This window comes from Zingiber officinale, chromosome 10B (assembly GCF_018446385.1).
Source record: "Zingiber officinale cultivar Zhangliang chromosome 10B, Zo_v1.1, whole genome shotgun sequence".
Taxonomy (NCBI): Eukaryota; Viridiplantae; Streptophyta; class Magnoliopsida; order Zingiberales; family Zingiberaceae; genus Zingiber; species Zingiber officinale.
The window spans coordinates 28,667,450-28,690,511 of NC_056005.1; the positions used below are offsets into that span (position 1 = coordinate 28,667,450).

At 37.6% G+C, this 23,062-nt stretch overlaps 1 long non-coding RNA gene across 1 annotated transcript; it reads left to right on the plus strand.

Moving 5' to 3' along the window:
• The first annotated feature begins 18,901 nt into the window (after positions 1–18,901).
• Positions 18,902–21,079, plus strand: LOC122030130. The gene is made up of 3 exons (XR_006125319.1): positions 18,902–19,448; positions 19,533–19,692; positions 20,679–21,079. It is a non-coding gene; the product is annotated as an uncharacterized LOC122030130 (long non-coding RNA).
• Positions 21,080–23,062: the final 1,983 nt, after the last annotated feature.

Sequence of the window (23,062 nt, forward strand, 5' to 3'; positions counted from 1 at the left end):
ACTGGATCGATCAGTGAGCCTGGATCGATCAGCCGATCGATCCAGATTATCACCCGAGCACAGTAGCGGTCTGGATCGATCCAACAGAGAGCCATCGACCCAGTTCAGTCTGGATCGATTGGGAAGTTCAGTTTCGACCAAGAAACTTAGCAGATCAGCTTCTAGTCCATAGGGGATGTGGGATACACCTTGTATCCTTTAGATTACACCCTTCAGCACATGTGGAACCAAGAATAGTTAGCAGTTAGCAACTAAAATTTAAATTAGATCAGTTTTCCTCACAGTTAGCACAGCATAACTGTAGCGATCAGCCTTACAGCCTAGTAGTAGAAGGTGGGTCGTTACAGAGTGGTATCAGAGCAGTGTTCCATACTTCCTACACACACATCAGCATTGAACCTGCAGCTTCCAAGTAAGAATACCTCTGCTTTATTTATGTTGCTTGCTTTCTTGTTATAGCTCATGTTTATAAATAATTGATGCATGTTAGTATGTGATAGTATATAACATGATAGCAATAGTTATACAATTATAATTGTATTAGTTATGCATGCCCTGTCCTCCATGTCTTTAGAAATGGCACGAGGACGCCCAGCTAGAAGGACACCAGCTACTGAGCCCCAACATGAGGCAGGCAGTTCAGTGCCTCCCCCAGACCTTACAGCGTTAGTGGCTCAGTTACAGCAGCAGCTAGCTGATCAGCAGCAAGAAATAGCCACTCTTAGGGCTAATCAGCAGAATACCCCCACAGTCACCCCGGAACCAAACTTAGCGACCAGCAGTAGAGACAAGGAGAGAAGCCTATCTGATCCAGTGGCAGAGAGTCAAGCCAGAGAACTTCTCAGGCACTAGTGAACCATGGGATGCACAAGCCTGGTTCAAAACACTGGAGAGTACGATTGAGCTTCTGGACTGGCCAAAACACGAGAAGGTGAAGTGTGCCCCCTTCTGCCTGACAGGAGATGCACGCATGTGGTGGGAGAGAATCAGAGCGAAGCGCCCAGTAAATCAGATGACATGGGCAGACTTCGAGAAAGAATTCTTTGAGGAGTTCTTTCACACGTGGGTCACAAACCGCCATTACGACAAGTTCACCGAGTTTCTCCAGGGCAACCTCTCAGTAGAGGAAGCCGTGAAGAAATTCAACAGATTGGCTCGTCTATGCCCTGAATTAGTCAGCACAGAAAGGGAACGAATCCGGTTAATGCTCAAGATGCTGAGGCCGGAAATAACAATGAACGTGGCTGGCGGCATCCACAGGCCGCAAACCACCGAAGAACTAGTCAACAGCGCCTTGACCACTGAGCACTACCAGAATAGTATCAAGCAGCAGATGCAAATCCTCTCAGAACCTAAGGGTCAAGGAGGCTCAGGCACTCAGAAACAGCAGGGCCACAGCTCTCATGGCTCTAACTGGAAAGGGAACTCCAGCAACAAGCGCAAACTAGAGAGTCACCCAAAAGGAGGACCAGCCAGCAAGCAGCCCACTTGTGGGAAATTCCATCCTGGAGTTTGTCGTAAGGGCACACGAGGATGCTTTGAATGTGGACAAGAAGGGCACATGGCTAAGCAGTGCCCAAACAAGACCAGTCTTCCTCAGCCACAGCCGATTCAGTACGGAGGCCAGCCAACTCAGTTACATCAGATGCAGGCCGCCTTAGATGGTCCACATATCAGCCAGGGCAGATTAGAAGCCCCTCCAGCTATGACTAATGCGAGGATTTACTCACTCACCAGAGAGGACGTAGCAAATGCCTCGACAGTTGTTACAGGTCAGATTAGTATTTTTCGGCAAATAGCAACTGTCTTATTCGATACTGGGGCAACCCATTCTTATATAGCCAAGGCATTCGCAACCAAGTTAGCAATACCTCCAGAGGTACTCAGTAGTCAGTTTCTGACGACATTACCTTCGGGAGAAATTATGGCATCTACGCATTGGCTCAGAGCAGTATCAGTTACTATAGCAGACAGAGAGCTCTTTTGCGATCTGATAGTGCTAGATATGACTGACTACGATGTCATCTTTGGAATGGACTTCCTGATCAGATACGGTGCTTCCATAGAGTGCCGTAAACAGAAAGTCGTATTCCAACCCGAAGCAGAAGCATAGTTTGAATACATCGGGGAACCAAGGAGAAAGGCCAAGAAGTTTCTCTCAGCTCTGAAGGCACAGAGGTTGATGGATTCAGGATGTACGGGGTTCTTAGCACACGTACTCAGTACCAGTCAGGACAAGGACCAACAGCTAGCAGAGGTCCGAGTCGTATGTGACTACCCAGCAGTCTTCCCTGAATAGTTACCTGGAGATCGAATTTGAGATAGAGCTCATTCCCGGTACAAATCCTATCTCCAAAGCACCTTACCGCATGGCTCCAGCAGAACTAAAAGAACTTCATGAGCAACTACAGGAGCTGCTTGACAAGGGCTTCATCCGTCCTAGTCACTCACCATGGGGAGCGCCTGTATTGTTCGTGAAGAAGAAGGACGGAAGCATGCGTCTGTGCATAGATTACAGAGCACTAAACCAAGTCACTATCAAGAACATGTATCCTCTTCCCAGAATAGATGACCTGTTTGATCAGCTAAAGGGAGCAGCAGTGTTCTCGAAGATAGACCTCAGATCAGGTTATCATCAGGTGAAGGTCAAAGAAGGGGACATACCGAAGACAGCATTCAGGACCAGATATGGACATTATGAGTTCGTAGTCATGCCCTTTGGCGTGACAAATACTCCAGCTACTTTCATGGACCTCATGAATAGGGTATTCAGAGAATACTTAGATAAGTTTGTTATCATGTTCATCGATGACATCCTTATCTATTCGAGAACTCAGGAAGAACACGCAGAGCACCTGAGGACAGTATTGCAGACCCTTCAGCAGAATCAGTTGTACGCCAAGTTCACAAAATGTGAATTTTGGCTAGATCAGGTGTCCTTCCTGGGTCAAATCATCTCAAGGGATGGTATCATGGTAGACCCTAGTAAGATAGAAGCTGTGAGCAACTAGAAAAGACGTAAGAATGCCAGTGAGATCAGAAGCTTTCTGGGATTGGTAGACTATTATAGAAAATTTGTAGAGGACTTCTCCAGGATAGCCTCCCCACTGACAGCTCTTACCAGAAAGAACAGGAAGTTTCAGTGGACAGAGGACTGTGAGAACAGCTTCAGCGAACTCAAAAGGAGATTGACCAGTGCTCCTATTCTAGCTTTACCAGAAAATACAGACAGCTTCGACATTTACAGTGATGCCTCCAAATTGGGACTAGGAGCAGTACTGATGCAAAATGACAAGGTGATAGCCTATGCCTCCAGACAACTCAAGGACTATGAGAAGAATTACCCTACTCATGACCTTGAGCTTGCAGCAGTGGTGTTCGCTCTAAAAATTTGGAGACATTACTTGTATGGAGCTCAGTGCAGAGTGTATACAGATCATCAGAGTCTGAAGTACTTCTTCACTCAGAAGGATCTGAATATGCGACAGCGCAGATGGTTAGAGCTAGTCAAGGACTACGATATAGACATCCTTTACCACCTAGGGAAAGCAAATAGGGTAGCAGATGCACTTAGTAGAAAGTCCAGCGCTACCCTATCATCTCTAGCAGCCATGTCACCGCCCCTGCAGAAGGAGATCTCAGATTTCGGTCTCGAACTCATAGTCGGACAGCTCTCTACTATGACACTAGCATCCACCCTACTTGATGATATCCAGACAGCTCAGGAGCAGGATCCTGAAATTCAGAGAATCAAGCAAGGGATAGCAGAATCAGGAGGTGGAGAGTTCAGAGTGTCCAATAGCGGGGTAGTGTACTTTGGCGACAGACTCTGTGTTCCAGATCAGGAGGAACTACGGAGACGGATTCTAGATGAGGCTCACAGGACTCCTTATGCGATGCATCCTGGTTCCACCAAAATGTACCAGGACTTGAAGAAACGATTTTGGTGGCCTGGGATGAAGAGGGACATCACTAGATATGTCAGCACATGCCTAACCTGTCAGAGGGTTAAGGCAGAACATCAGAGACCAGGAGGAGTTTTGCAGCCTATTCAGATCCCAGAATGGAAGTGGGAAGACATTTCTATGGATTTCATCGTGGGATTACCCAGAACCACAAATGGTTTTGATACCATCTGGGTAATAGTCGACAAATTGACTAAATCAGCCCACTTTTTAGCTATCAGGATATCCTACTCCATGGAACAGCTAGCTCAGTTGTATCTCAAGGAGATCGTTAGATTACATGGAGTCCCACGAACCATTATTTCAGACAGAGACAGTAGGTTCACGTCACACTTCTGGGAGTATGTACAGTCAGCTTTGGGCACGAAGTTAAAGTTTAGCACAGCTTTCCACCCTCAGATAGATGGACAGACGGAGCGGGTAAATCAGGTACTCGAAGATATGCTCCGAGCATGTGCCCTAGACTTCAAGGGAAGTTGGTGCAAATATCTGAGCTTAGCAGAGTTTGCATACAACAACAGCTATCAGGCCACTATCAGTATGGCACCTTACGAGGCTCTCTACGGGCGGAGGTGTAGATCTCCAATCTGCTGGTATGAGAGTGGTGAACAGAAAGAACTAGAGCTTCAGACAGATCTAGTAGCAGATACCACAGCTATCAGATCCGCCAGAGGATAGAGACACCTCAGAGCCGCCAGAAGAGCTGTACGCCGCAGACCCTTAGAATTTGAGGTTGGGATTCAGTGTTCCTCAGAGTAGCTCCCATGAAGGGAGTAGTGCGTTTTGGGAAGAAGGGCAAGCTAAGTCCCAGATATGTGGGACTATACCTTATCAGCAGAAGAGTGGGCAAGGTAGCATATGAGCTAGAGCTACCCCAGGAAATGTCAGCTGTCCACAACGTATTTCATGTCTCTATGCTGAAAAAGCATACCCCAGATGCCACCCAGGTGATTGAGCCCCAGTCGGTACAGATCCGCGAAGACCTCAGCTATGACAGTCGGCCTATTCAGATAATAGACCGAGCAGTTAAGAAATTACGGAACAAAGAAGTACCATTAGTCAAAGTTATTTGGCACAGTCACACAGCAGAAGAGGCAACTTGGGAGACAGAAGCCAGCATGAGACAGAAGTACCCAGAATTGTTCTAAGTTAGAGGACGAACTTTTTATAAGGTATGGGGGATTGTAACGCCCAAAAATTCTCAAAACTATTTTAGAAATATAGTATGATTTTTCTGGAATTTTTAGATATTTTTCCGGAAATTTTAGAGTAGCGGAAGTAGCAAAAATAAATATAAGTGAAAAACGGCCTAAGCGGGAATTGAACCCGAGACCTACAGTTTACGGATAATGTTAGTAACCAGTTGAACCCAGCAGGGCCATGCTGAAAGGAATGGGGACCAATAATATTTATACTTAAGTTGGCCGAAATTACCACTTAATATAAATAGGAATTTAAGAGAGAAATTGTTATTTTTCTTTAACGAGAAAACTTTTCTCTCCTCACCCTAGCCACACGCCGAACCCCCTCTTCTCCTTCCTTCTCTCGGCGCCAACTCCCAAGCAAGCCTAGGGTTTCATCCCTAGGGCTATAGGAGTGCCTTCCGGTGACATCTCGGACACGAGGACGCTCCCCTCCGCGAGAGGAACACGTAGACGCGAGAAGATCGACGAAGGGACCTTCTCCACCGGAAAACTAGCGCTTAGATTTGTAAGAAATCTAGCACACGAGGTAAGAAACCCCTCACCTGCAGTATAAGTAGCTCCGTTTGGGTTTTCTACGCATTAATTTAGCTATACGTAGATTTTTATCGACGCTTAGCGTGAAATTGATCCTCCTCGCAGGTTTAGGGATTTAGTGAGCACTTCTAGATGGGTCGGACACTTAATCCCTCTTCAGTGGGGGTTTCTAGACGTTGTCGGATGCCTAGAAGTGGTCTCCCTAATAGAGAGGAGAGTTGGGACACACTAAGTGTTCGATAAAATAGCTAGTTAAGTAAAAATGAAAATTAGGCATTTTAACAGCTCAGTTGAATGCATTAGAAGCATCTAAATCAGTAAATCAGTTTATTCTAGCTTATATGGGACTACAGTCCAATGGGTGGGCTCCCACAGTCGCCTCTGGGTTCAGACAACCTAGCTCTAGGTTCAGATAACGTAGAAACAACAATTTAGAACAGTTTAGCTATATTCAGTATTTTACTTTCAGTTGGCACTGAACCGGATTAGAAATCCATTGGGTTGGACTCCCACAGTCGTCCCTAGGTTCAAATAACCTAGTAAACCCTACTAAATTCGGGACTTGCAAACCCGGGTTTAGTTAGGGATGCGCGCACAGTAAGTACAGTTGCCGGGCCCAACAGCACATGATTATTATTTTGATCTACTATGCTATTAGTTTTCAAAACTCATAAAATCAGTTATGTTAGTTGAGTTTGATTTCAGCTTCAGGTTAGCTTCAGTTAGCTTAGTTCTCTATTATTGTTCTATGTGATTAGCTTGCTATGCCATGTTTTAGCTTACATGTTCAGTTATTTCAGTTTATGCTTGCAACCATAGTATGCCATGCCAGTACATGTTTTCAAATAGCATTCTTTAAAAGCATGTTGCATCGTTGCATGTTTTAGTGAGGTAGTTGGTTTCTTACTAAGCTTTAAGCTTACAGATTCTACTTTCCTTATACTGCAGATAAAGGTAAAGGGAAAATGGACTAGCAGAGGAAGCTGGAGTTCAATGCAAAGATGGTGTGTGTGGCAGGAACTGGAATAAAAGATTCTCAGGGGTTTTAGCAAGCTTAAATAGTTGAATTCTTAGTATTTCTTCTTTCATGCATTTTTAGACCTTAGAATGTTTAAACCATGGGAGATTTATTTAGTTTGTTAGTAATTATGTTAGAATGCTGGTTAATAGTTGCTAGAATATATTTCAATTGATTTTAGAATTGTTGTGTGAGGTTTTGGCACGCCAGAGTGCTGAAATCAGAGTTTCAGTGCGAAATCAGAAACTCCGATCGATCCATGGATCGATCTGGGGTCCCCGATCGGTCCATGGATCGATTGAGGGCTGATTCCGCGAACAGAAGGCTTCTGGATCGATCAGCCGATCGATCCAGTCACATTCTGTCGCGAACAGAAGGCCTCTGGATCGATCGGTCGATCGATCCAAGCTATTCCTCGCGAACAGAAAGGTTTTTGATCGATCATTGGATCGATTGACCTATGTTGGATCGATCAGCCGATCGATCCAAATAAGTCCCGTGCACAGAAGCACGCTGAATCGATCAGTGAGCCTGGATCGATCAGCCGATCGATCCAGATTATCACCCAAGCACAGTAGCGGTCTGGATCGACCCATGGATCGATCCAACAGAGAGCCATCGACCCAGTTCAGTCTGGATCGATTGGGAAGTTCAGTTTCGACCAAGAAACATAGCAGATCAGCTTCTAGTCCATAGGGGATGTGGGATACACCTTGTATCCTTTAGATTACACCCTTCAGCACATGTGGAACCAAGAATAGTTAGCAGTTAGCAACTAAAATTTAAATTAGATCAGTTTTCCGCACATTTAGCACAACATAACTGTAGCGATCAGCCTTACAGCCTAGTAGTAGAAGGCGGGTCGTTACACATGGTGACTTCAGGTCTAAGGACTAGTAGTCATACTAATAGCCACATGAGAAAGTATATGACACTCATATAACGATCCATGATACTTTCTCATGGCGGGTCATTCAGTATACATTCTCCAATGCATACCCATGTGTCAACTTGATATCTCTATATCCATGACTTGTGAGATCAAGTCATCGAGTTGACCTACATGCTAGTCTTATTGCATTAACATTGTCCCTGAATGTTAATACTCGACTATGAATGATTAAGAGTAGTGTTCCCTATATTATTTCACTATCGGTTCAACTAACCGATTGATATAGGTGAGAACCATCTACTCAAGGACGTTATTATACTTAGTTTATTTGGCACCAATACAAGTAAGTATAATAACCAAAAACCAAATACCCTTATTTATATAGAATATGATACAAGAAGTCCAAAATACAATCATCAAATGATTGGCTCTAGGACTCTAGCTAACAATTGCACCAACACCTATTTCATTATAATATCATATTTCCACTCCTTTATCAGAGATATGCTCTTTGTGTGTTTTTATTGATAGGATGCTATTTGGAGCAAAAATGCACACGGGAGCAACTCTAGAAGAAATCAAGCTAAGGTTGTGTGAATGCACATGGCCGTGTGGCCATCCCGAAGTGAAGGCATGGTCATGCCAAATGGCACGACCGTGCCACATTCCAGAGGCAGAGCAGACCTTAGTCATGTGGATCCATATGGCTGTGTGGATTTTCTAGAGTTAGAGTAGACTGTGCCTGTGTGGTTTCACATGACCATGCCACCGGATCAGACTATGGCCGTGTGGTTTCACATGGTCGTGGCATGGGCTGTGCCAAGCCTATGCCCAACTCTATATAAAAGGTTTTTCTCCCTTTATCTTGGGATTTTTGGCTTGGGGCTTACACCCATTCCTTGGGGAAGAGTTCTCCCCCTTGGGGGAATCCGAAATCATCCATCCTCGTTGATCCATCCACTTTCGGAGAAAGGGAACACCTCCAAAGACACTAGGCTTCAAGGATAAGCACTCTCCTCTCTCTATTTCTATATATTGAGTTGTAGTTTTCTATTTTCATTGTCTTTTGCTTGTATTCTCTTGTGATAGAGTATATCTCCAGATCTAAGATGTAGGAAGTAGTTATGTTGTGATGTTGATGTATGAACTATGTATTTGGATATTTTCTTGTGCTATGAAGTATTTATATCATGTTTTATGTGTATTGTACGTTGTATGTGTTTGAAGAAATGAGTGTAAGGTCAATTCATGTAGATGTGAGGGATTTGTCTCTATGTTATGGTTGCTACTAGACTAGATAACCTGGGGATCCTTAGTGACAGAGGATACTCATTCAACCGCACATATTATGCCCTTAGTGACCGAGGGCATCGATACTTACCCACTTTCTAGAGTTAAAAGATCTTAACATAGGAACTAATTCTTGTTAGAGCATTCTAATTGAAGTGGATACTCTAGTGCTACCGTTAGGAAGTGACTGTGTAATCTAGAAACGTATGACCCGGGGGGGGGGGGGGCTCCTAGTGACAGGGAGTCCATCAGACTTTCTAGGTACCTCTCTACTTAACGACGTTAGAACTTGGGTACATAGACTCTATGGTGCGATTTTCGTGAGGTCGTACCGGACTCTAGTTAGAAGCCTACCCGAGTATAAGTATTGAGTTAGGTAGATGAATAATGCATAGGGACATTAATTAACATCATAACGAAATTGAAATCCTAGAATCTATCATCCTTTATTCACATACATTTATTTTCTCTCTCTCTTTACTCTCTACTCTCTCTCTCTCTCTTTTCCTTTTTCTTTCTCTCTAGCGTTTGTGAGCCAACCTTTGATTGTCTAGATAATTCACTGTGCGAAGTTAACTAGTGTTTAATCAGCAGTCCCTGTGAGATCGATATTTTTATTACTAACAACGTAACCATGCACTTGCGGCTTCGCAACAACAAGTAAGATCTCCTTTCATTAGCCTAATTTTAAATGTTATCAAACACCAAAATTATATTTCTTAGGCATGATTACATCAACATTTCTTTCATTTCTTTGCATCTTAGAGTTTGGAGTTTATATAAGCGTTTTATTAGTTGATGTTAAAGGAAAGTTTTTATATTAATAATATTTTCGGTAGTGCTATTTACTTTTTCTATGTTATGGTATTCTTCCAAATTAACAAGTTTTAGAAGATTACTTTTGATATTCATGCACAAATCAATGGATTTAATAACCCATAGGATAACCATTATCCTGCCTGACATTGTTGGTATCAAAGCTTTTATGGTGGAAAAAGGTGAATACGCTTGCCCAAGTGCCCCTGCCAACCCATCCCAGGACCAACACGAAGGAGATAAATCACGGGTGGTTACTAGCCTTTAGAATAGTGACTAACACATAAGGGAGACATTTGCTTTGATTTTGCCGAGATTCGAACCCTAGATTTCATGGTGGCAATACCTTATACGCTAGCTACTAGACCGTCCCGAGGGGACTGGTATCAAAGCTCTTAAATCCTATGGATGATTGTCGTTGTCATGATCATGTTTGTGATAGATAGGTTTCTGCTGAGGAAGCCTTGCACCATAGTCATGATAGGTAGGTTCCAACTAATGAAGTCTTGCACCATAGTCGTAGCACCCAAGATGAAAGTCAAGATCTACAAAGACAAGTCACAGAGTTATCCTAGCATTTAGCGGCGCAAGATCTTAAAAAAATGTAGATCTGCTACATTAACGACCCCTAGTACTGACCCCACGGAAATGGAGGGAGATAAATGCAGGTACACAGGCATTAGACATATGGTCGGGTAAATCTCAGGTCATCAGTTTCTGAGATTCGACTCCTGGCTATTACCCAAAGATGTCATGCACTCACCGTCTGCACTACGCCCTAGGGAAGCACAAGATCTTGAAGATCGTGAGGTATGTGGTCAAGGTTTTGACAGACAAGTTCTGGCTAAGGAAGCCTTACATTGTGAGCATAGTGCCTGAGATTTTAAAGGTTGTAAATTCGATATCATAATTCTACTTCCATTTTTAAAAACTCCTATTAAAGTCGTGGCCAAGAGGAATGATACAAAGATATCAGTTTTCGTGTTGATCTGTCTTAATTTTCTGGTACGTGACAAGTAGAGGACTTCATTGATTGGCTTAATGAAGTGGAGAAGATTTCTTATTATAAGGAAGTACCCTATCAAGTGAAAGTAAAAATTGGTTTCCTTCAAACTCAGAAGTCTAGTATCGACATGGTGGGAGCATTTAGGCTCACGAGACTGACAAGGCAAGACTAATATTAAGAATTGAGAGAAAATAAAGAAGAAGAAGATGAAAGATCACTTTCTTTCCTTTAGATACACTCAATCTCTATCTCAACGACTTCATACATTGACAAAGGATGCAAGTTCTCCATGTGCTCTAGTTATGAAAAATCAGAGATCTGGAAACCAATAATTAGGGGCAATCAAAATCGTTATCTAGCTTGCACTCAGGATTCACATTCTATCCAGCATGCAAGAATTGATTGATTGACAAAGCTGAGCAAAAAGATGATAATCCTCAAGAGATGAAGTTGGTTTTGATGTTGTGCCCCTGCCAGCAAAAAAAAAAAAAAAAAGATTCTGATGTAGTACAATATTTAACTTCTTTGGTGCAGCCAAATCTCAAATGGCCAACCTTAACAACAGAAGATCAAATTGATGCTAATGCTGTTGCTCCACCTCTAAAGAAGTCAAAAGACACTAATATACTAATATGCTGCAAGATGTCTCTCAAGATATTATTGATGAGAAAAGCATCTTGTTATCTGCTGAGGATAAGGAAACAACAGAAATTTTGTTGTCATCTTCTAATGTGTCTGATTTACAAGCACCTTTGGAGGACATGGAAACCGATCAGGTTCTTGCATGATGAAATTCAAGGTGAAGATGAGATAGTTCCAGAAGACTTTCTTGTAAGAGAGACCTGGGTGATAGTTTTTGTAAAAATCTAAACTACATGAATTTTAAAATATAAAGAACTCACATATAGAAAATATAAGAACAAGATCTAGTTTCATCAATTAAATATGTCATAAGAAAATGAATACATAAACATAATGACAAAGAGCTTGATTGAAGAGTCATGTCTTTATCCTTTAGACTTGTCTAGAAGACCCTGAGAAAGAAGAAGTAGAAGAAATAGGGAGGAACTTCCAAGGGATTTAGGGGATGACAGCGCTGTAAAACTTCTTGTCAATAGGAACAAGAAACTATGTCAAAATTAAACCCTAAACCTTTGGGGATTAACCTTATGTATAGTGAACATCTATTATCAGCTCATAGATAATAATAGATATGAGACTATAAATCCCTATATATAGTGAACATTTATTATCAACATATAGATGATAATAGATGCGGGACTATAAGTTCTACACATACAAGGTCTACATCTAATAACTGAAACTCAATAAGCCTAAGTTAGATCACTTTAATGGGTTCAGTTTGTACTCATATGCACAACTTATAATTAAGTCCACCAGTTAGAGATAATAACTAACAATATCCCACTTGGGCTATTTGTGAGTTGTATATAAAATACAAATAAAATTTTAGTTGATATCAAACTTTATGTGTATAGAATATCCCTGTAAATAATATGATCCATTAACTTTATTGTTATAGGACTAAAGAGGTCATAACTACTGTATATGATCGTAACAAGCCCCAACAGTAATCCCAATACCAATATTATTAATGGCATAGATCAAGATACAGATGTGTATAGTGAAAATTTTATGAAATATGATTAGTACATGTCACTTTTCAACTGGTCCTAAGATGACCTCAAAAGAGGTCAGATCATATTTGTGAAATAATTTATGCTAAACTACAATAGCAAATTATGATTAACTTTATGATTCCAAAAGGAATCTATATTATATTTATAAACACAAAATGCTAAACAGTAGTAGTAAATGATTATATCATAGTCAGAGTGTCAAACAAACATATAAATTCTTATTAATGTTTTGCACTTTAAGTACGTATAATAATCAAAACAAAATGTTTATCTTTATTATCAAAAATAAATATAGACTCTCGCTAGATGAGTTCTTCTTCCATAAGGACTCCTATATCCACATTATACGCATGAAACACCTTAGGCACCAAGCTTTTAGTGAGTGGATCGGCCAACATGGAATCTGTGCTGATGTGCTCTACCTAATCTGACTACTCGGAACTCTTTCTTTAATCGCTAGAAACTTGATGTCAATGTGCTTGGACTTTGATGAACTATGGTTGTTCTTGGAATAAAGTTCTACAGCTTTATTATCACAGTAGATCCTCAATGGTATGTCAATACCATTAACGATCTGTAATGTTGTGATTAAGTTCCACAACCAAATCCCGTGATTAGATGCTTCGTAGCATGTTACCAACTCTTCCTCCATAGTAGAAGTGGCTACTAGCGTCTGTTTGACGCTCTTCCAAGATATAACCCCTCCAGCAAGCATGAAAATATAGCCCGAAATAGATCTCCTGCTATCCAAGCATCTAGTAAAATCAAAGTCTGAATATCCAATCACCTTCAGATGATCTGATCTCCAATACGTGAGCATATGTCTTTTAGTTCTTTACAAATACTGCATCACTCTCTTTACCACTTTCCAGTACGATGATCCTGGGTTACTTACATATCTACATAACATCCCTACTATAAATACTATATCTGGTCAAGTACAAACTTGTGCATACATGAGACTTCCCACTGTTGACGCATATGGGAATTGTTCTATCTCCTTTATTTTAAGTTCAAGTTGTGGACACTACTACAAGTTGAACTTGTCACCTCTTGATATAGGTGTGTCACCAGGTGTACAATTCTACATACCATACCTTATAAACACCTTTTCAATATATGCTTATTGTGAAAGTACAAGAATGCCTCTTGAACGATCACGATAGATCTATATGCCTAAAACAAAGGATGTTTCACCAAGATCTTTCATTTTAAAATTATTAGATAGAAATGACTTGGTTTGATGTAGCAAACCTTTATTATTGCTCGCAAGCAATATATCATTCACGTACAAAATAAGTATAACAAATTTACTCCCACTAAACTTGATATATATGCACTGATCAACGGGGTTCTCTTTAAAACCATATGAGGTAATTACTTGATCAAATGTCTTAGGGAATGATCCATAAATGTCCATATGTATTAGTTCTAAAACGTCACTATAACGGCTAGCCCCCTTGTTCTTTTTGTTAGTGGTGTTTCCCTTAACACACTCTATACAGATATCAAAGTCTGACATGTCAAGGGAATCGAAAATTTCATATGACATTAACCTTTCTAGGTGTTGTTTGGATATATGTCCTAAATGTCTATGCCACAACATGGAAGAATTCTCGTCGGTCAATTTACATTTCGTACCTATACTATGTATTATTACGTTGTCAATCGTAGGAGTAAAGGTATTTAATTTATAAAACTTATCAACCAAAGAACCATTACCAACCAACATTGAATTAAAGAAAATACTAAAAATTTCATTTCTAAAAAAACAAGAATAACTTGATTTGTCCAAAGAAGAAATTAAAATTAAATTCTGTCGAAAAGATGGTACAATAAATATATTTTCTAAATCCAAAAAAACATTGATTCCTAAACAAAACCTAAAAACACCAATCGACTCGACTTTAGTCTTATTTTCATTTCCTGTATAGATGTATCTTTTAATATCAAGCGAAAATCAGTTCCTAAGACAACCCTGCATAATGACACTTATGTGAGTAGTAGCACTGGTATCTATCTACCAAGTATCAGTAGGTACAATAGCTAGATTGACTTTCGAACTAACAAAGTGGATAACTTTACCTTTCTTTACATGCTAGTTGGCATACTTGAGGCAGTCTTTCTTCATATGACATTTCTTCTTGTAAAAGAAACAAGTGGATTCCTTATCCTGCTTGTTGTGCTCCTTATGGACATTGCCTCTAGAATCTGTAGTTTATTTTTCTTTTCCTTTGTTATTGATCCTCTTTCGTTTCTTACTCGCATTTTGAGAACCAGATGCTAAGCGAACACTCTTAGATATCTCAATTTTTAGTCTCCCTTCCTCTTGCACGCATTGAGCAATAAGCTCATTCAATGTCTACTTTTCCTTTTGAGTATTATACAATATTTTAAAAGAAGTGAATCGTGCAGGTAGAGACATCAAAGAAAAATGCACTAACATACCCTCAGACATATCGAGTTTTAGTACTTTTAGACTTGTCGTTATATTGGACATCTCCATAATATACTCCCTTATATTTCCTTTACCATTGCACCGCATGGCTACCAACTTCTTAAGAAGTGTGGTAGTCTCGACCTTTTCATTTGAGGTGAATTGATCTGCTAATTGGTCCAGGAAACTCCTAACATCTCCTCCCTTTATTATTGAGTCCTTTATTGGTGCCGGTATGAAAAGCTACATGATACTCAGACACATGTGATTTGATCTCTCCCACAGCTAAAATTCAACCCTTTGCTCTATAGTGCTAGCACTGGTCAGAGGTACGAGACAATCATTCCTTAATGCATAGTCTAAGTTCATGCAGCCTAAGACTACAGTCACATAGTTTTTGCATTCAACAAAATTTGAATCAGTTAGTGTTGGGATGTTATTAATGCTGGCAGTTACAGATTGCACTAGAATTTAAAGAGAGAAATTTATTTAAACTTAATTAAAGCCAAGAACATATAAGTAATATAAAATTATACAAATAAAATAAAATTTAAATGCATATAAATGAGCTCTTTATGAGATATCAAGTACAACATAATATGTCTGCCTTTGGGTCGATATATTATTTGTTAGTGATACTCTCTAAGATAACTCAAATTTTAATTGGTCACACAATGTTTCTTCCTTTGGGCCGACCCATTGTGCGCATAATATGATACTTTATATGAGTTATATTTTGATTTATAGTTCACAACAACCTTAATCAACCATATAATATGTCTTCCTTTGAATGGACTGACATATTTTGTGCATGATCTGAATAAAATAATATTTTATTTCATAGTTGTAAACTACCTTGTGCATATATCTAGCATAAAAGTAACCTTCTTTTGGACCGATTCATTTTAGTATAGATATATGTCTACCAACATAAAATGTACTAAATCTACCTAAGGTGTATTTCTTTAGGCTGACACATTAGTTCAACTTAGTAGCACATTGTGTAGATAGATCCAAGAAAACTCTAGGAACTTAATTCGAACAGAAATTATTTAATCAACCTTAACAATATAAAATTAGATTTATTAATCAATTGATACCTTATGGTAGTTAATTAGTATGATCCAATCGATTATCCCAATCGATTCGAAAGTTTACTATATGTAACTACATAATTATATATATATAACCTTTTTAAAGAAATTAAAACTTTATTCTAATTCTATAATTAATTAATTAATATTATTTAATATTATTTATTTTTTAATTATTCATGTATAAAAAATTTAATGTGTTTTTTTATTTATTGAAATGATGTTTCATTGAAACAGTTTGTTTTTCCTTATTTTGTGCACAGTTCACGTCGAATTGTGGTTTTTCCCCACTGTTTGCATTCAAACAATTAAGTTTTTTTTTCCGAAACATTGATACAATTGAAACAGTATGTTTACTGTTTTAAAAAACAATAATAATAATTTCAATCCATTAAAAAAAATAAATTTAATTGATTAAAATTGACGGAGTCACGAGTTTAAGATTATTAATTAATTGAATTTTAATTATTTCTATTTAAAATTTTAGACTCGGAAATCGATTGCTCAATCAAAATAATTGATTAAATCATAATTTTACCTAAAATTAGGTTAAATATTAACTATTTTCGCCGTTCTTCTTATTCTTCGCAGAAACACGAAAAACTGAAAAAATAAGTCTATCCTAGTGCTCTTTTATATAATTTTCAATGATAAAAAATTTATATTAACAAGAAAAACTTGATCTAGCATACAAATAACAAATGATAGTTCTTGTAAAAACCTAAATCGCATGAATTTTAAAATATAAAGAACTCACATATAGGAAATATAAGAACAAGAAAATTTAGTTTCATCAATTAAATATGTCATAAGAAAATGAATATATAAATATAATGACAAAGAATCAGATTGAAGATGTCTTTGTCCTTTACCCTCACTTAGAAGACCTTGAAGAAGAAGCTTAAGTAAACGGGGAGGATCTTCCAAGGGACTTAGGGGATGACGGCACCATAAAACTTCTTGTCAATAGGAAACAAGAAACTATGTCAAGATTAAATCCTAAACCTTTGGGGACCAATCCTATATCTAGTGAACATCTATTATCAACCCATAGATAATAATAGATGCGAGACTATAGATCCTATATATAGTGAATATCTATTATCAGTATATAGATGATAATAGATGTGAGATTATAGGTTCTACACATACAAGGTCTATATTCAATAATCGAAACTCAATAAGCCTAAGTTAATCACTTTAATGAGTTGAGTTTGTACTTATATGTGCAACTTACAATTAAGTCTACCAATTAGAAATAATAACTAACACTAGGCACTTTGGTGATTGATGTACATGACTAATGATGGGCTAGGATACCTTGAGTTTCTTCAGCTTGCTGAGGACATTGACGTAGCCTACATGAGTATTCAATAATGAAATTATCTATACCCACGGGGTGACATAGTTGTTTCCTGTATGGATGTTGCTGCTAATAAGTCTAGATCGATTCTTAATGGGTGTGGAATGTCCCGTTAATTGTATCAACCTCTTGTTGCATGTATTGCTATAGTTGAACGAAGTCCCTCGTAATTTACCTTCTTTCCAAATAATGGAGAGTTATCTTGAAGGGCCACTGAGGTGACAGTTCACCTTTGTTTGTCAATAATGAAATTAGCCATCAGGATCAAATGGATATTATCGGCATTTCTCCTTTTGTTCATCATGTTTTAGATAATATCGAGTTTGCTAAGGGAAGCCCTGATTCAAAGTGGGGCTCTGTTCATGCTGATATGGGACATCCAGAACCTTTGTAATTAGAGTATGCTGCAGTTGGAAATGAAGGCCGCTGGAAGAAAAATTAGCGAGAGAATTACTTGAAGTTCTACCATGCCATAAAAGCCGTTCACCCCATATTAAGATTCACTACAAGAAAATTAGAATTTTACAATATTTAAAAGAAAATGTATTTTTTAAAAAGCATTGTCTCTTTTTTAACAACGCTTTTAGTAAAAAATATTATTTATTTTTTTATTTTCTTACTAATAGACAATATTTTTTTAAAAATCGTTGTCTATTAGTGATTTTTATGAGTCAAAGATAATATTTTTTTGAAAAACATTGTCTATTAATTTTTTTTTAGTGTCTTCGACAATGATTTCTAAAAAATATTATTTATTATCAAACCCTCATCTAAATCTGAGATGATCTAAATCATTGAATACAACTAAAGAATAGAAAAACTCTAAGTTTCACTTTGGCACCCACCTTTCTCCCGACCCACTAAGAAACTTAATCCTTCTCAACCTTCATGCATGCCATCATTTTTTTTCTCGGCTTCCTGACACAAAATAGCTAACGCATCGACGCCACTCCTCTCTTCTCCATCTCTTCCTCACGGCCGGCGGTCCACCTCCTTTCCACCGTTGCCGGCCGGTCACCATCACCTTCCCTCTCCAATTCACACCGTAGCTAAGGAACTCTTCATCTACGCCGCCCTTCATGATTTTCTGCCCTGACACCATTGCTTCCACTGTCGGCTTCTCACGCTCCGAACGTCGGATGCTGCTCTGCTCTCTACTGGACACCACGAAGGCCGGCGGCGCTACCCTCGCCTTCCTCATCACCACCGACCGGTTGCCAACTCTCCACTCTATCTCAATCCTCCACCACATTGCCTCACCCCCAATTTGCTACCGATGCTTCATCTCCTGCATGCCCAAAACCAAGCGGCGCCCTTCCTCTCCTCTTCGGGTTAGAAGTGGAGCTTCGCCCATCATTGACGCGACTCTGTCCACCTCTGCTGTTAGTTTTCACCCATTAGGCTGACCATCTCCTTCTTTGGGCTAGAATAAGAGATTCGACCACCCTTCCTCACAGTAGTAGCCCTTCTTCGCATTCCAATAGTTCTTCCTTCATTCATCCTCCGGGCAGTAGCTTTCTTCCGACCTGTGGTTGATCTTCATGTGTTGGTTGGGTTGATTTTGTTATGCATCATTTATGTCTGTGGATTGTTATTGTTGAATGTTAAGTGCTTATATTAATTTGACCTCCTATGTTTCAATTTCTACACATTATGGTTTCATTGACTCATGCCCACCAAGTGTTTGATTAAATGTCTTTTCTATTAGATAGGTTTTAGTTGATGCAATTTCTTTAATTTAATTCCATGTAATGCTTGTTAGTTTAGTTATTTTGTTTCCACGATGCTTGTTCTTATATTAATTTGACCTCCTATGTTTCAATTTCTACACATTATGGTTTCATTGACTCATGCCCACCAAGTGTTTGATTAAATGTCTTTTCCATTAGATAGGTTTTAGTTGATGCAATTTCTTTAATTTAATTCCATGTAATGCTTGTTAGTTTAGTGATTTTGTTTCCACGATGCTTGTTCTTCATTTGGATGTCATTAGGTTAGACTAGTTTCCACTTCCACCGGTCCTGAATAACCTTCTAGTTCACTTGTTCTTAGATTCTGAGATCAATGGAATGGAAAAGCTATAAGTTTCTGGTTTTTTGGGTGCACTTCCGCTGGTCCTGAATAACCTCATCTGCTGTGTTATCCCCTAAAAGTGTTAACTTTGAAGGTAAAACAAGCACAAATGATTTAATTTGCTTAAAGCTTCTTCTTTCTCCTATTCTCGATGTATTTATTTGGTTTCTATTTGTAGTGCAAGCTCTGATGGGCTTCAAAGTATCTATAGAGGATCCACATAATGTTCGAGAGAACTGGGACCAGATCTCTCTTGTAGAGAACTGGGACCAGATCTCTGTTGATTCGTGTAGCTGGACCATGATCACTTGCTCATCTCAAAACCTGGTGATTTGACTGTAAGCATCATGATTTATTTCACCTTTTGCATTTCTTTCTTATTTCTTAGTACATATATGAAGTTTATAGCTTGTTCTTTGTATTCTAAACTTTTAAAAAACATTTATTATGATATTTCCTGCAGAGGCACTCCAAGCCAGAATCTATCTGGTGTACTTTCCGCGAGCATTGAAAATTTGACAAATCTAGAAATTGTGTATGTTTTGATTATGGCTACAACAGATCAAATACATGCAAAATTCATTTTTTGCAATCTTACTAATGTTCTATTTGGGATTTTTTTTCTTGAGGATTAAAATTCAAGTGATTGATCCTGAATAGTTGAGCCTGATATACATTTGGAAATAAAGGAAGTTGCAAAAGTAAAGTTGGAATAGACATTAAGCTTTCTTTTATGTCCAATTTACACTGCTGAGAATCGAGTCTGTTCAAATTCTTTTTTATCTTGAATTTGTTAGCTTTTTTATTTGCCTAAAAGTTATGTAAGCATACTGAATTGGTTTATATTTTGAATCTTGTTTATTCTCCTGTTTTATATTTCATGTCTATTATCATATACATGAATTTTCTTTATTCTATATTCTTTTCTTTTTTCACATAATGGATTTGCATTGTTGCTGGAGTTAGTTTTGGGTGACAGAACTTTGACTGTATCTGAATCTCAACATTGTGAATATATAAACACCTACATAGAGCATATACTAGTTATCCCAGTCAGACCTTATCATATGGATTACAGAAACAATCTTACATGTCATCAGCAAGGTATTTACTTTCTATATATTTGTCTTTATGTTTAGTTGGTAGTTTTATTCCAGTTGACTCTGTTTTGATGTATTAATTTCTTGACTTTTGGGGAATAAGGTTTTGACTTCTTGGATGATAGAAGTTGAGATTGTGAAAATTTCACATGTCGTTTGCTTATTCCTCTTGTCTTTCATTAGATGTTGAGATTATGGAAATTTCACATATAGTGCCTTTTCAGATATTTTGAAAGTGAATGGAGGTATTAAAAAACTCTAGCTAAATAGCTCGGGTATGAATGATTACAAGAGCAGCAACTACATGCTATGTGATACTGTATCCGAACCTCAGGGATGTGACTGGGAAGTACTTAGATGAAGAACTATAAGAAGGCTTTGGGATTTAAGCGAGAAGATGGTTAAAGCCAATGAGTAAAGAACATTCAAGTCAAGAGGATAAGTAGCATCTATCAAGATCTTTTAAGTTCATGCAATAGAATGTAGTCGATAAGAGTAGTTTTGAGTGTCTCCTAATTAAAATTTCTTTGTATGCGAGTAATTATGTTTGTTATAGAAGTGTAAGGATGATAATTTGTATAATTATCTTGATTGTTTATTTAATAATATATTATTGATTGAAGTAGATTCGTGTTCATTTATCTTTTATTTGTCTTTTGTATTAAAAGACAATAGTTTAAAATCTCTTGTTTTTTTGCTAAAAAAAATAACGCTTTTTGATGCGTTGTGAAATTATTGTCTTTGTTAAAAAAGATAACGTTTTGTATATATTGTCTTTAAGAAAGACAATATTTTTTATGCATTGTTTTTAAAAAAGACAACACTTTTTATGTGTTGTCTTTGTAAAAAACGACAATACTTTCAAAGTATTATAAAAGTATTGTCTTTGCTATAAACGATAATGCTTTTAAAGCTGTCTTTATGTAGACTTTTAATAACGTTTTTTTAATCACATCGACAATACTTTTAAAGTGTTGTCTATCAAAGTTTTTTTCTTATAATGATTACAAATTGTGATGGTTCATCTAGCCCATTGGATCATCCGGCTGATTTTTATGTTGATACCTCAGCTAGCAATGGGTTTAAGAGAAATAATCAATTTAAGCATATCACGTAAGGCTTCTCGTAGAATCTTTTTGGAATGGAAAGAAGGCCATTGGACACTGGTTGACTTAGAGGAGGTACTCGACGAAAATGATAATAAAGGATACCATTTTAATGAAAATGATAATAAAGGACACCCTTATAATTTCTTTTCCTATTTTATTTCCCTTGCAATAGTAATTAATTAGGAAATAAATGAATCATTTAATTTATTTTAACACGACTTGTTTAAATTAACTAACTAATTATTCAACAAATTAAAATAATAATTTTAAGTATTCACGACCCAACCTCGGCTCGAGATCGAGCGAATTTTTAAATCTGAGCTCCGAACTCGACCATTTAACTATGGGCTCAAGCACAGTTTGAAATAGTAAATTTAAATGAAAAAAAATAAATTATGTAAGTTAGAGATTTAAATCTTCAACCTCTACTTAACTACCTAATGAAATAGGTTAACCATCAACATCTTTATAACTTATTATTTAATTTTAAAATATAAATTATTTTAAATATTAAAATACTAAATTAGTCTGGTTCGAACAAGTTCGACGAATCATCGAGCCAATATTAAATGGACTTGAGCTCGACTCGAATATTAAATGAGTCGGCTCGAGCTCGATCAACACCGAACTTGAATCGTGTTTTGACCAAGCTGCTCGAATCATTTGCACTCCTAAGTTAATTATCATTATAAAAAAATTTATTTGAATTAATTAATTTATTATTAAGGGAACTAATTTAATGATTTAATTAGCTAAATGTATATATATTAATTACTTAGTAAGTTTATTAAATAATTTATTTCTTACCTATTGAAATACACATTCAATACGGATGATTTTTTTTACTAAAATTATATAAAACTTTGTTGCAACTTTAGTGTTCCTTATTTTTATTTTTTGGATTATGAGTTTTATAGGATAGTATTGCTAAAAAGTATTTAACTTAAATTAACACTGCTGTAGCTCTTGGAATATCGACGAGTGATTATTCGACATCTGAAATACTTTTTCATCGCGAAATCAATTCTGTGTAAAATTTGCGTTCAAGATGTCGGAGGGTCAAAACGTTTCTCACAAGGAGTCATTTCAGATGGCAGCTAATTAAATTGGTCTACTCATATCTAATCTCACCGGTCCCACTAAAATTTCTATTGAGAGATGTATACTATAAATTTAATTTTTATATGAACATCTATTTTTAAAATATTTTAAAATAAGAATCATCAAGTATTTATATTATATATATATAGTTGTTCATTTAATTTATATTATAAATAACACGGTGTATGGTGTCACACAAAAAATCATATTATCGGTTCCTTATAAATTATAAAAAGTAGCTCACAATCAAGATAAATAGGGACAAACCATTGGAACGGTTGTAGTATAATTTGGTATTAGTTTATCTTGACTATATAATTACATTAGTACACTATGTATGTATTAAGCAGGATCATTTGAGGTTGTTCGATTTATACTGACTGCATAAAAGAACAGAA